Raw genomic sequence first — 12,332 nt, forward strand, 5'->3', positions numbered from 1 at the left:
TGCAATGTACGTGAAATGGCTATTGAATGTAATTGATAGTAAATTAATAGTAGTGTAACAATTGAAATTTGTTAAAAATCTGAATAAAGGATTGGGAAACACATTTAGCTTGAAATTTTCATTCATAACACTTGCCTTAGCTGTAAAAATCTTTTAATATTATTTACTATATTTATTTCATTAATAGGTTTTAATTTAACCACATCCCAAAGTGATTTAATTTAAATTGTCAAGATTCAATAGATGTTTTACGGTGATTTTATTCAAATATAATTTCATATTATTATGTTCAAATCAGAATTATTTCTGAAGAATAGTAATGTCATACTATATTGCAAAAAATCAATTTTATATTTTCCTATGAGTGTATTTTAAAGTTACAATTATTTTACCTTCAAATTCAACAAAACAGCTGGTAGATTTTAATAATATTTGATTGCTTATCATAAATAATGTTTCTTATCATCTATTATAAGATTATATTTCATATCTTTTTGCATTTATACATTTGTATTTTAATTCATGTTACTACTGTAAGATTCTTTCAAATATTTTCTATTAAGAATGTAGTTGGTCTCTTAGTTTTTGTTTGATTGTTTTAATTTCTGAATTATTCAATGGTTACCAAACACTAGTTGTCATAAAAAGATTTTCGTTCACCTTATGGTGTGTAGTAGTGAAATTTTATCCTCCAACCATTTTATAAATTTAACTGACTAAATATTTTCAGATGGCAGTACATAGATCACTCGATGCATGCTGAGACATGAATTCACATTTCTACCACTTCGGAAAGTATCAATATCCTACATGTAAAATGGACTAGAAGATACTGAAAATATTAATGGTTTTATACAATGTACGTGTAATGGTTATCGACTGTAATTGATATTTAATTAAGAGTAGTGTGACAATAAGTTAATGCCGAGAAATTCTGACAATTACATGAAGAAAGAAATTCAAATTTTGTATTACTAACTTTCATTAATTTCATTTAAGCTTATACTTCATAAACACTATAAAACGTGTATTTATATGGTAATTTAGACAAATATAAAAATTCATATTTTTAACTGCTTATAAAACACTCAATTCTCACGTTAGTCACATCAAACTCAGATTATTAGATTAAGAAAAATATTCTAATTTTCTATTATTAACTTTCATTAATTTCATTTAAGCTTATACTTCATAAACACTATAAAACGTGTTTTTATATGATAATTTAGACAAATATAAAAATTCATAGTTTTTACTGCTTATAATAAACTCAATTCTAATGTTAATGTCATCAAACTCAGACCATTAGATTAAGAAAGATATTCTAATTTTCTATTATTAATTTTCATTAATTTCATTCAAGCTTATACTTCATAAACACTATAATACATGTTTTTATATGATAATTTAGACAATTATAAAAATTCATATGTATTTTATATTGAAAAGAATCAATTTTAAGTTTTTCTACAAGTGTCTTCTTTAGTTACACTTATTTTATATTCAAATTCGACAAAACATGCTGGTAGATTTGTACTATCTTTTATTATTTATCATAATTATTGTTTCTCCAATCATTATACTTATTTAATAGACTTTTTTCTTTAGATGGCAATACAGCAGATCACTCAAGGCTTGCTGAGACATGACTACGCATTCATACCAGTTGAGAAAATATCATTATCCTACGTTGAAAATTAACTAGAAGATACTGATAATTATATAGGTTTTATGCAATGTACGTGAAATGGCTATTGAATGTAATTGATAGTAAATTAATAGTAGTGTAACAATTGAAATTTGTTAAAAATCTGAATAAAGGATTGGGAAACACATTTAGCTTGAAATTTTCATTCATAACACTTGCCTTAGCTGTAAAAATCTTTTAATATTATTTACTATATTTATTTCATTAATAGGTTTTAATTTAACCACATCCCAAATTGATTTAATTTAAATTGTCAAGATTCAATAGATGTTTTACGGTGATTTTATTCAAATATAATTTCATATTATTATGTTCAAATCAGAATTATTTCTGAAGAATAGTAATGTCATACTATATTGCAAAAAATCAATTTTATATTTTCCTATGAGTGTATTTTAAAGTTACAATTATTTTACCTTCAAATTCAACAAAACAGCTGGTAGATTTTAATAATATTTGATTGCTTATCATAAATAATGTTTCTTATCATCTATTATATGATTATATTTCATATCTTTTTGCATTTATACATTTGTATTTTAATTCATGTTACTACTGTAAGATTCTTTCAAATATTTTCTATTAAGAATGTAGTTGGTCTCTTAGTTTTTGTTTGATTGTTTTAATTTCTGAATTATTCAATGGTTACCAAACACTAGTTGTCATAAAAAGATTTTCGTTCACCTTATGGTGTGTAGTAGTGAAATTTTATCCTCCAACCATTTTATAAATTTAACTGACTAAATATTTTCAGATGGCAGTACATAGATCACTCGATGCATGCTGAGACATGAATTCACATTTCTACCACTTCGGAAAGTATCAATATCCTACATGTAAAATGGACTAGAAGATACTGAAAATATTAATGGTTTTATACAATGTACGTGTAATGGTTATCGACTGTAATTGATATTTAATTAAGAGTAGTGTGACAATAAGTTAATGCCGAGAAATTCTGACAATTACATGAAGAAAGAAATTCAAATTTTGTATTACTAACTTTCATTAATTTCATTTAAGCTTATACTTCATAAACACTATAAAACGTGTATTTATATGGTAATTTAGACAAATATAAAAATTCATATTTTTAACTGCTTATAAAACACTCAATTCTCACGTTAGTCACATCAAACTCAGATTATTAGATTAAGAAAAATATTCTAATTTTCTATTATTAACTTTCATTAATTTCATTTAAGCTTATACTTCATAAACACTATAAAACGTGTTTTTATATGATAATTTAGACAAATATAAAAATTCATAGTTTTTACTGCTTATAATAAACTCAATTCTAATGTTAATGTCATCAAACTCAGACCATTAGATTAAGAAAGATATTCTAATTTTCTATTATTAATTTTCATTAATTTCATTTAAGCGTATACTTCATAAACACTATAAAACGTGTTTTTATATGATAATTTAGACAAATATAAAAATTCATAGTTTTAACTGCTTATAATAAACTCAATTCTAATGTTAATGTCATCAAACTCAGACCATTAGATTAAGAAAGATATTCTAATTTTCTATTATTAACTTTCATTAATTTCATTCAAGCTTATACTTCATAAACACTATAATACATGTTTTTATATGATAATTTAGACAATTATAAAAATTCATATGTATTTTATATTGAAAAGAATCAATTTTAAGTTTTTCTACAAGTGTCTTCTTTAGTTACACTTATTTTATATTCAAATTCGACAAAACATGCTGGTAGATTTGTACTATCTTTTATTATTTATCATAATTATTGTTTCTCCAATCATTATACTTATTTAATAGACTTTTTTCTTTAGATGGCAATACAGCAGATCACTCAAGGCTTGCTGAGACATGACTACGCATTCATACCAGTTGAGAAAATATCATTATCCTACGTTGAAAATTAACTAGAAGATACTGATAATTATATAGGTTTTATGCAATGTACGTGAAATGGCTATTGAATGTAATTGATAGTAAATTAATAGTAGTGTAACAATTGAAATTTGTTAAAAATCTGAATAAAGGATTGGGAAACACATTTAGCTTGAAATTTTCATTCATAACACTTGCCTTAGCTGTAAAAATCTTTTAATATTATTTACTATATTTATTTCATTAATAGGTTTTAATTTAACCACATCCCAAAGTGATTTAATTTAAATTGTCAAGATTCAATAGATGTTTTACGGTGATTTTATTCAAATATAATTTCATATTATTATGTTCAAATCAGAAGTATTTCTGAAGAATAGTAATGTCATACTATATTGCAAAAAATCAATTTTATATTTTCCTATGAGTGTATTTTAAAGTTACAATTATTTTACCTTCAAATTCAACAAAACAGCTGGTAGATTTTAATAATATTTGATTGCTTATCATAAATAATGTTTCTTATCATCTATTATATGATTATATTTCATATCTTTTTGCATTTATACATTTGTATTTTAATTCATGTTACTACTGTAAGATTCTTTCAAATATTTTCTATTAAAAATGTAGTTGGTCTCTTAGTTTTTGTTTGATTGTTTTAATTTCTGAATTATTCAATGGTTACCAAACACTAGTTGTCATAAAAAGATTTTCGTTCACCTTATGGTGTGTAGTAGTGAAATTTTATCCTCCAACCATTTTATAAATTTAACTGACTAAATATTTTCAGATGGCAGTACATAGATCACTCGATGCATGCTGAGACATGAATTCACATTTCTACCACTTCGGAAAGTATCAATATCCTACATGTAAAATGGACTAGAAGATACTGAAAATATTAATGGTTTTATACAATGTACGTGTAATGGTTATCGACTGTAATTGATATTTAATTAAGAGTAGTGTGACAATAAGTTAATGCCGAGAAATTCTGACAATTACATGAAGAAAGAAATTCAAATTTTGTATTACTAACTTTCATTAATTTCATTTAAGCTTATACTTCATAAACACTATAAAACGTGTATTTATATGGTAATTTAGACAAATATAAAAATTCATATTTTTAACTGCTTATAAAACACTCAATTCTCACGTTAGTCACATCAAACTCAGATTATTAGATTAAGAAAGATATTCTAATTTTCTATTATTAACTTTCATTAATTTCATTTAAGCGTATACTTCATAAACACTATAAAACGTGTTTTTATATGATAATGTAGACAAATATAAAAATTCATAGTTTTAACTGCTTATAATAAACTCAATTCTAATGTTAATGTCATCAATCTCAGACCATTAGATTAAGAAAGATATTCTAATTTTCTATTATTAACTTTCATTAATTTCATTCAAGCTTATACTTCATAAACACTATAATACATGTTTTTATATGATAATTTAGACAATTATAAAAATTCATATGTATTTTATATTGAAAAGAATCAATTTTAAGTTTTTCTACAAGTGTCTTCTTTAGTTACACTTATTTTATATTCAAATTCGACAAAACATGCTGGTAGATTTGTACTATCTTTTATTATTTATCATAATTATTGTTTCTCCAATCATTATACTTATTTAATAGACTTTTTTCTTTAGATGGCAATACAGCAGATCACTCAAGGCTTGCTGAGACATGACTACGCATTCATACCAGTTGAGAAAATATCATTATCCTACGTTGAAAATTAACTAGAAGATACTGATAATTATATAGGTTTTATGCAATGTACGTGAAATGGCTATTGAATGTAATTGATAGTAAATTAATAGTAGTGTAACAATTGAAATTTGTTAAAAATCTGAATAAAGGATTGGGAAACACATTTAGCTTGAAATTTTCATTCATAACACTTGCCTTAGCTGTAAAAATCTTTTAATATTATTTACTATATTTATTTCATTAATAGGTTTTAATTTAACCACATCCCAAATTGATTTAATTTAAATTGTCAAGATTCAATAGATGTTTTACGGTGATTTTATTCAAATATAATTTCATATTATTATGTTCAAATCAGAATTATTTCTGAAGAATAGTAATGTCATACTATATTGCAAAAAATCAATTTTATATTTTCCTATGAGTGTATTTTAAAGTTACAATTATTTTACCTTCAAATTCAACAAAACAGCTGGTAGATTTTAATAATATTTGATTGCTTATCATAAATAATGTTTCTTATCATCTATTATATGATTATATTTCATATCTTTTTGCATTTATACATTTGTATTTTAATTCATGTTACTACTGTAAGATTCTTTCAAATATTTTCTATTAAGAATGTAGTTGGTCTCTTAGTTTTTGTTTGATTGTTTTAATTTCTGAATTATTCAATGGTTACCAAACACTAGTTGTCATAAAAAGATTTTCGTTCACCTTATGGTGTGTAGTAGTGAAATTTTATCCTCCAACCATTTTATAAATTTAACTGACTAAATATTTTCAGATGGCAGTACATAGATCACTCGATGCATGCTGAGACATGAATTCACATTTCTACCACTTCGGAAAGTATTAATATCCTACATGTAAAATGGACTAGAAGATACTGAAAATATTAATGGTTTTATACAATGTACGTGTAATGGTTATCGACTGTAATTGATATTTAATTAAGAGTAGTGTGACAATAAGTTAATGCCGAGAAATTCTGACAATTACATGAAGAAAGAAATTCAAATTTTGTATTACTAACTTTCATTAATTTCATTTAAGCTTATACTTCATAAACACTATAAAACGTGTATTTATATGGTAATTTAGACAAATATAAAAATTCATATTTTTAACTGCTTATAAAACACTCAATTCTCACGTTAGTCACATCAAACTCAGATTATTAGATTAAGAAAGATATTCTAATTTTCTATTATTAACTTTCATTAATTTCATTTAAGCGTATACTTCATAAACACTATAAAACGTGTTTTTATATGATAATTTAGACAAATATAAAAATTCATAGTTTTAACTGCTTATAATAAACTCAATTCTAATGTTAATGTCATCAAACTCAGACCATTAGATTAAGAAAGATATTCTAATTTTCTATTATTAACTTTCATTAATTTCATTCAAGCTTATACTTCATAAACACTATAATACATGTTTTTATATGATAATTTAGACAATTATAAAAATTCATATGTATTTTATATTGAAAAGAATCAATTTTAAGTTTTTCTACAAGTGTCTTCTTTAGTTACACTTATTTTATATTCAAATTCGACAAAACATGCTGGTAGATTTGTACTATCTTTTATTATTTATCATAATTATTGTTTCTCCAATCATTATACTTATTTAATAGACTTTTTTCTTTAGATGGCAATACAGCAGATCACTCAAGGCTTGCTGAGACATGACTACGCATTCATACCAGTTGAGAAAATATCATTATCCTACGTTGAAAATTAACTAGAAGATACTGATAATTATATAGGTTTTATGCAATGTACGTGAAATGGCTATTGAATGTAATTGATAGTAAATTAATAGTAGTGTAACAATTGAAATTTGTTAAAAATCTGAATAAAGGATTGGGAAACACATTTAGCTTGAAATTTTCATTCATAACACTTGCCTTAGCTGTAAAAATCTTTTAATATTATTTACTATATTTATTTCATTAATAGGTTTTAATTTAACCACATCCCAAATTGATTTAATTTAAATTGTCAAGATTCAATAGATGTTTTACGGTGATTTTATTCAAATATAATTTCATATTATTATGTTCAAATCAGAATTATTTCTGAAGAATAGTAATGTCATACTATATTGCAAAAAATCAATTTTATATTTTCCTATGAGTGTATTTTAAAGTTACAATTATTTTACCTTCAAATTCAACAAAACAGCTGGTAGATTTTAATAATATTTGATTGCTTATCATAAATAATGTTTCTTATCATCTATTATATGATTATATTTCATATCTTTTTGCATTTATACATTTGTATTTTAATTCATGTTACTACTGTAAGATTCTTTCAAATATTTTCTATTAAGAATGTAGTTGGTCTCTTAGTTTTTGTTTGATTGTTTTAATTTCTGAATTATTCAATGGTTACCAAACACTAGTTGTCATAAAAAGATTTTCGTTCACCTTATGGTGTGTAGTAGTGACATTTTATCCTCCAACCATTTTATAAATTTAACTGACTAAATATTTTCAGATGGCAGTACATAGATCACTCGATGCATGCTGAGACATGAATTCACATTTCTACCACTTCGGAAAGTATTAATATCCTACATGTAAAATGGACTAGAAGATACTGAAAATATTAATGGTTTTATACAATGTACGTGTAATGGTTATCGACTGTAATTGATATTTAATTAAGAGTAGTGTGACAATAAGTTAATGCCGAGAAATTCTGACAATTACATGAAGAAAGAAATTCAAATTTTGTATTACCAACTTTCATTAATTTCATTTAAGCTTATACTTCATAAACACTATAAAACGTGTATTTATATGGTAATTTAGACAAATATAAAAATTCATATTTTTAACTGCTTATAAAACACTCAATTCTCACGTTAGTCACATCAAACTCAGATTATTAGATTAAGAAAAATATTCTAATTTTCTATTATTAACTTTCATTAATTTCATTTAAGCTTATACTTCATAAACACTATAAAACGTGTTTTTATATGATAATTTAGACAAATATAAAAATTCATAGTTTTTACTGCTTATAATAAACTCAATTCTAATGTTAATGTCATCAAACTCAGACCATTAGATTAAGAAAGATATTCTAATTTTCTATTATTAATTTTCATTAATTTCATTTAAGCGTATACTTCATAAACACTATAAAACGTGTTTTTATATGATAATTTAGACAAATATAAAAATTCATAGTTTTAACTGCTTATAATAAACTCAATTCTAATGTTAATGTCATCAAACTCAGACCATTAGATTAAGAAAGATATTCTAATTTTCTATTATTAACTTTCATTAATTTCATTCAAGCTTATACTTCATAAACACTATAATACATGTTTTTATATGATAATTTAGACAATTATAAAAATTCATATGTATTTTATATTGAAAAGAATCAATTTTAAGTTTTTCTACAAGTGTCTTCTTTAGTTACACTTATTTTATATTCAAATTCGACAAAACATGCTGGTAGATTTGTACTATCTTTTATTATTTATCATAATTATTGTTTCTCCAATCATTATACTTATTTAATAGACTTTTTTCTTTAGATGGCAATACAGCAGATCACTCAAGGCTTGCTGAGACATGACTACGCATTCATACCAGTTGAGAAAATATCATTATCCTACGTTGAAAATTAACTAGAAGATACTGATAATTATATAGGTTTTATGCAATGTACGTGAAATGGCTATTGAATGTAATTGATAGTAAATTAATAGTAGTGTAACAATTGAAATTTGTTAAAAATCTGAATAAAGGATTGGGAAACACATTTAGCTTGAAATTTTCATTCATAACACTTGCCTTAGCTGTAAAAATCTTTTAATATTATTTACTATATTTATTTCATTAATAGGTTTTAATTTAACCACATCCCAAAGTGATTTAATTTAAATTGTCAAGATTCAATAGATGTTTTACGGTGATTTTATTCAAATATAATTTCATATTATTATGTTCAAATCAGAATTATTTCTGAAGAATAGTAATGTCATACTATATTGCAAAAAATCAATTTTATATTTTCCTATGAGTGTATTTTAAAGTTACAATTATTTTACCTTCAAATTCAACAAAACAGCTGGTAGATTTTAATAATATTTGATTGCTTATCATAAATAATGTTTCTTATCATCTATTATATGATTATATTTCATATCTTTTTGCATTTATACATTTGTATTTTAATTCATGTTACTACTGTAAGATTCTTTCAAATATTTTCTATTAAAAATGTAGTTGGTCTCTTAGTTTTTGTTTGATTGTTTTAATTTCTGAATTATTCAATGGTTACCAAACACTAGTTGTCATAAAAAGATTTTCGTTCACCTTATGGTGTGTAGTAGTGAAATTTTATCCTCCAACCATTTTATAAATTTAACTGACTAAATATTTTCAGATGGCAGTACATAGATCACTCGATGCATGCTGAGACATGAATTCACATTTCTACCACTTCGGAAAGTATTAATATCCTACATGTAAAATGGACTAGAAGATACTGAAAATATTAATGGTTTTATACAATGTACGTGTAATGGTTATCGACTGTAATTGATATTTAATTAAGAGTAGTGTGACAATAAGTTAATGCCGAGAAATTCTGACAATTACATGAAGAAAGAAATTCAAATTTTGTATTACTAACTTTCATTAATTTCATTTAAGCTTATACTTCATAAACACTATAAAACGTGTATTTATATGGTAATTTAGACAAATATAAAAATTCATATTTTTAACTGCTTATAAAACACTCAATTCTCACGTTAGTCACATCAAACTCAGATTATTAGATTAAGAAAGATATTCTAATTTTCTATTATTAACTTTCATTAATTTCATTTAAGCGTATACTTCATAAACACTATAAAACGTGTTTTTATATGATAATTTAGACAAATATAAAAATTCATAGTTTTAACTGCTTATAATAAACTCAATTCTAATGTTAATGTCATCAAACTCAGACCATTAGATTAAGAAAGATATTCTAATTTTCTATTATTAACTTTCATTAATTTCATTCAAGCTTATACTTCATAAACACTATAATACATGTTTTTATATGATAATTTAGACAATTATAAAAATTCATATGTATTTTATATTGAAAAGAATCAATTTTAAGTTTTTCTACAAGTGTCTTCTTTAGTTACACTTATTTTATATTCAAATTCGACAAAACATGCTGGTAGATTTGTACTATCTTTTATTATTTATCATAATTATTGTTTCTCCAATCATTATACTTATTTAATAGACTTTTTTCTTTAGATGGCAATACAGCAGATCACTCAAGGCTTGCTGAGACATGACTACGCATTCATACCAGTTGAGAAAATATCATTATCCTACGTTGAAAATTAACTAGAAGATACTGATAATTATATAGGTTTTATGCAATGTACGTGAAATGGCTATTGAATGTAATTGATAGTAAATTAATAGTAGTGTAACAATTGAAATTTGTTAAAAATCTGAATAAAGGATTGGGAAACACATTTAGCTTGAAATTTTCATTCATAACACTTGCCTTAGCTGTAAAAATCTTTTAATATTATTTACTATATTTATTTCATTAATAGGTTTTAATTTAACCACATCCCAAATTGATTTAATTTAAATTGTCAAGATTCAATAGATGTTTTACGGTGATTTTATTCAAATATAATTTCATATTATTATGTTCAAATCAGAATTATTTCTGAAGAATAGTAATGTCATACTATATTGCAAAAAATCAATTTTATATTTTCCTATGAGTGTATTTTAAAGTTACAATTATTTTACCTTCAAATTCAACAAAACAGCTGGTAGATTTTAATAATATTTGATTGCTTATCATAAATAATGTTTCTTATCATCTATTATATGATTATATTTCATATCTTTTTGCATTTATACATTTGTATTTTAATTCATGTTACTACTGTAAGATTCTTTCAAATATTTTCTATTAAAAATGTAGTTGGTCTCTTAGTTTTTGTTTGATTGTTTTAATTTCTGAATTATTCAATGGTTACCAAACACTAGTTGTCATAAAAAGATTTTCGTTCACCTTATGGTGTGTAGTAGTGAAATTTTATCCTCCAACCATTTTATAAATTTAACTGACTAAATATTTTCAGATGGCAGTACATAGATCACTCGATGCATGCTGAGACATGAATTCACATTTCTACCACTTCGGAAAGTATTAATATCCTACATGTAAAATGGACTAGAAGATACTGAAAATATTAATGGTTTTATACAATGTACGTGTAATGGTTATCGACTGTAATTGATATTTAATTAAGAGTAGTGTGACAATAAGTTAATGCCGAGAAATTCTGACAATTACATGAAGAAAGAAATTCAAATTTTGTATTACTAACTTTCATTAATTTCATTTAAGCTTATACTTCATAAACACTATAAAACGTGTATTTATATGGTAATTTAGACAAATATAAAAATTCATATTTTTAACTGCTTATAAAACACTCAATTCTCACGTTAGTCACATCAAACTCAGATTATTAGATTAAGAAAGATATTCTAATTTTCTATTATTAACTTTCATTAATTTCATTTAAGCGTATACTTCATAAACACTATAAAACGTGTTTTTATATGATAATTTAGACAAATATAAAAATTCATAGTTTTAACTGCTTATAATAAACTCAATTCTAATGTTAATGTCATCAAACTCAGACCATTAGATTAAGAAAGATATTCTAATTTTCTATTATTAACTTTCATTAATTTCATTCAAGCTTATACTTCATAAACACTATAATACATGTTTTTATATGATAATTTAGACAATTATAAAAATTCATATGTATTTTATATTGAAAAGAATCAATTTTAAGTTTTTCTACAAGTGTCTTCTTTAGTTACACTTATTTTATATTCAAATTCGACAAAACATGCTGGTAGATTTGTACTATCTTTTATTATTTATCATAATTATTGTTTCTCCAATC

Source organism: Rhopalosiphum padi, unplaced genomic scaffold, assembly GCF_020882245.1.
Source record: "Rhopalosiphum padi isolate XX-2018 unplaced genomic scaffold, ASM2088224v1 scaffold1, whole genome shotgun sequence".
Lineage (NCBI taxonomy): Eukaryota > Metazoa > Arthropoda > Insecta > Hemiptera > Aphididae > Rhopalosiphum > Rhopalosiphum padi.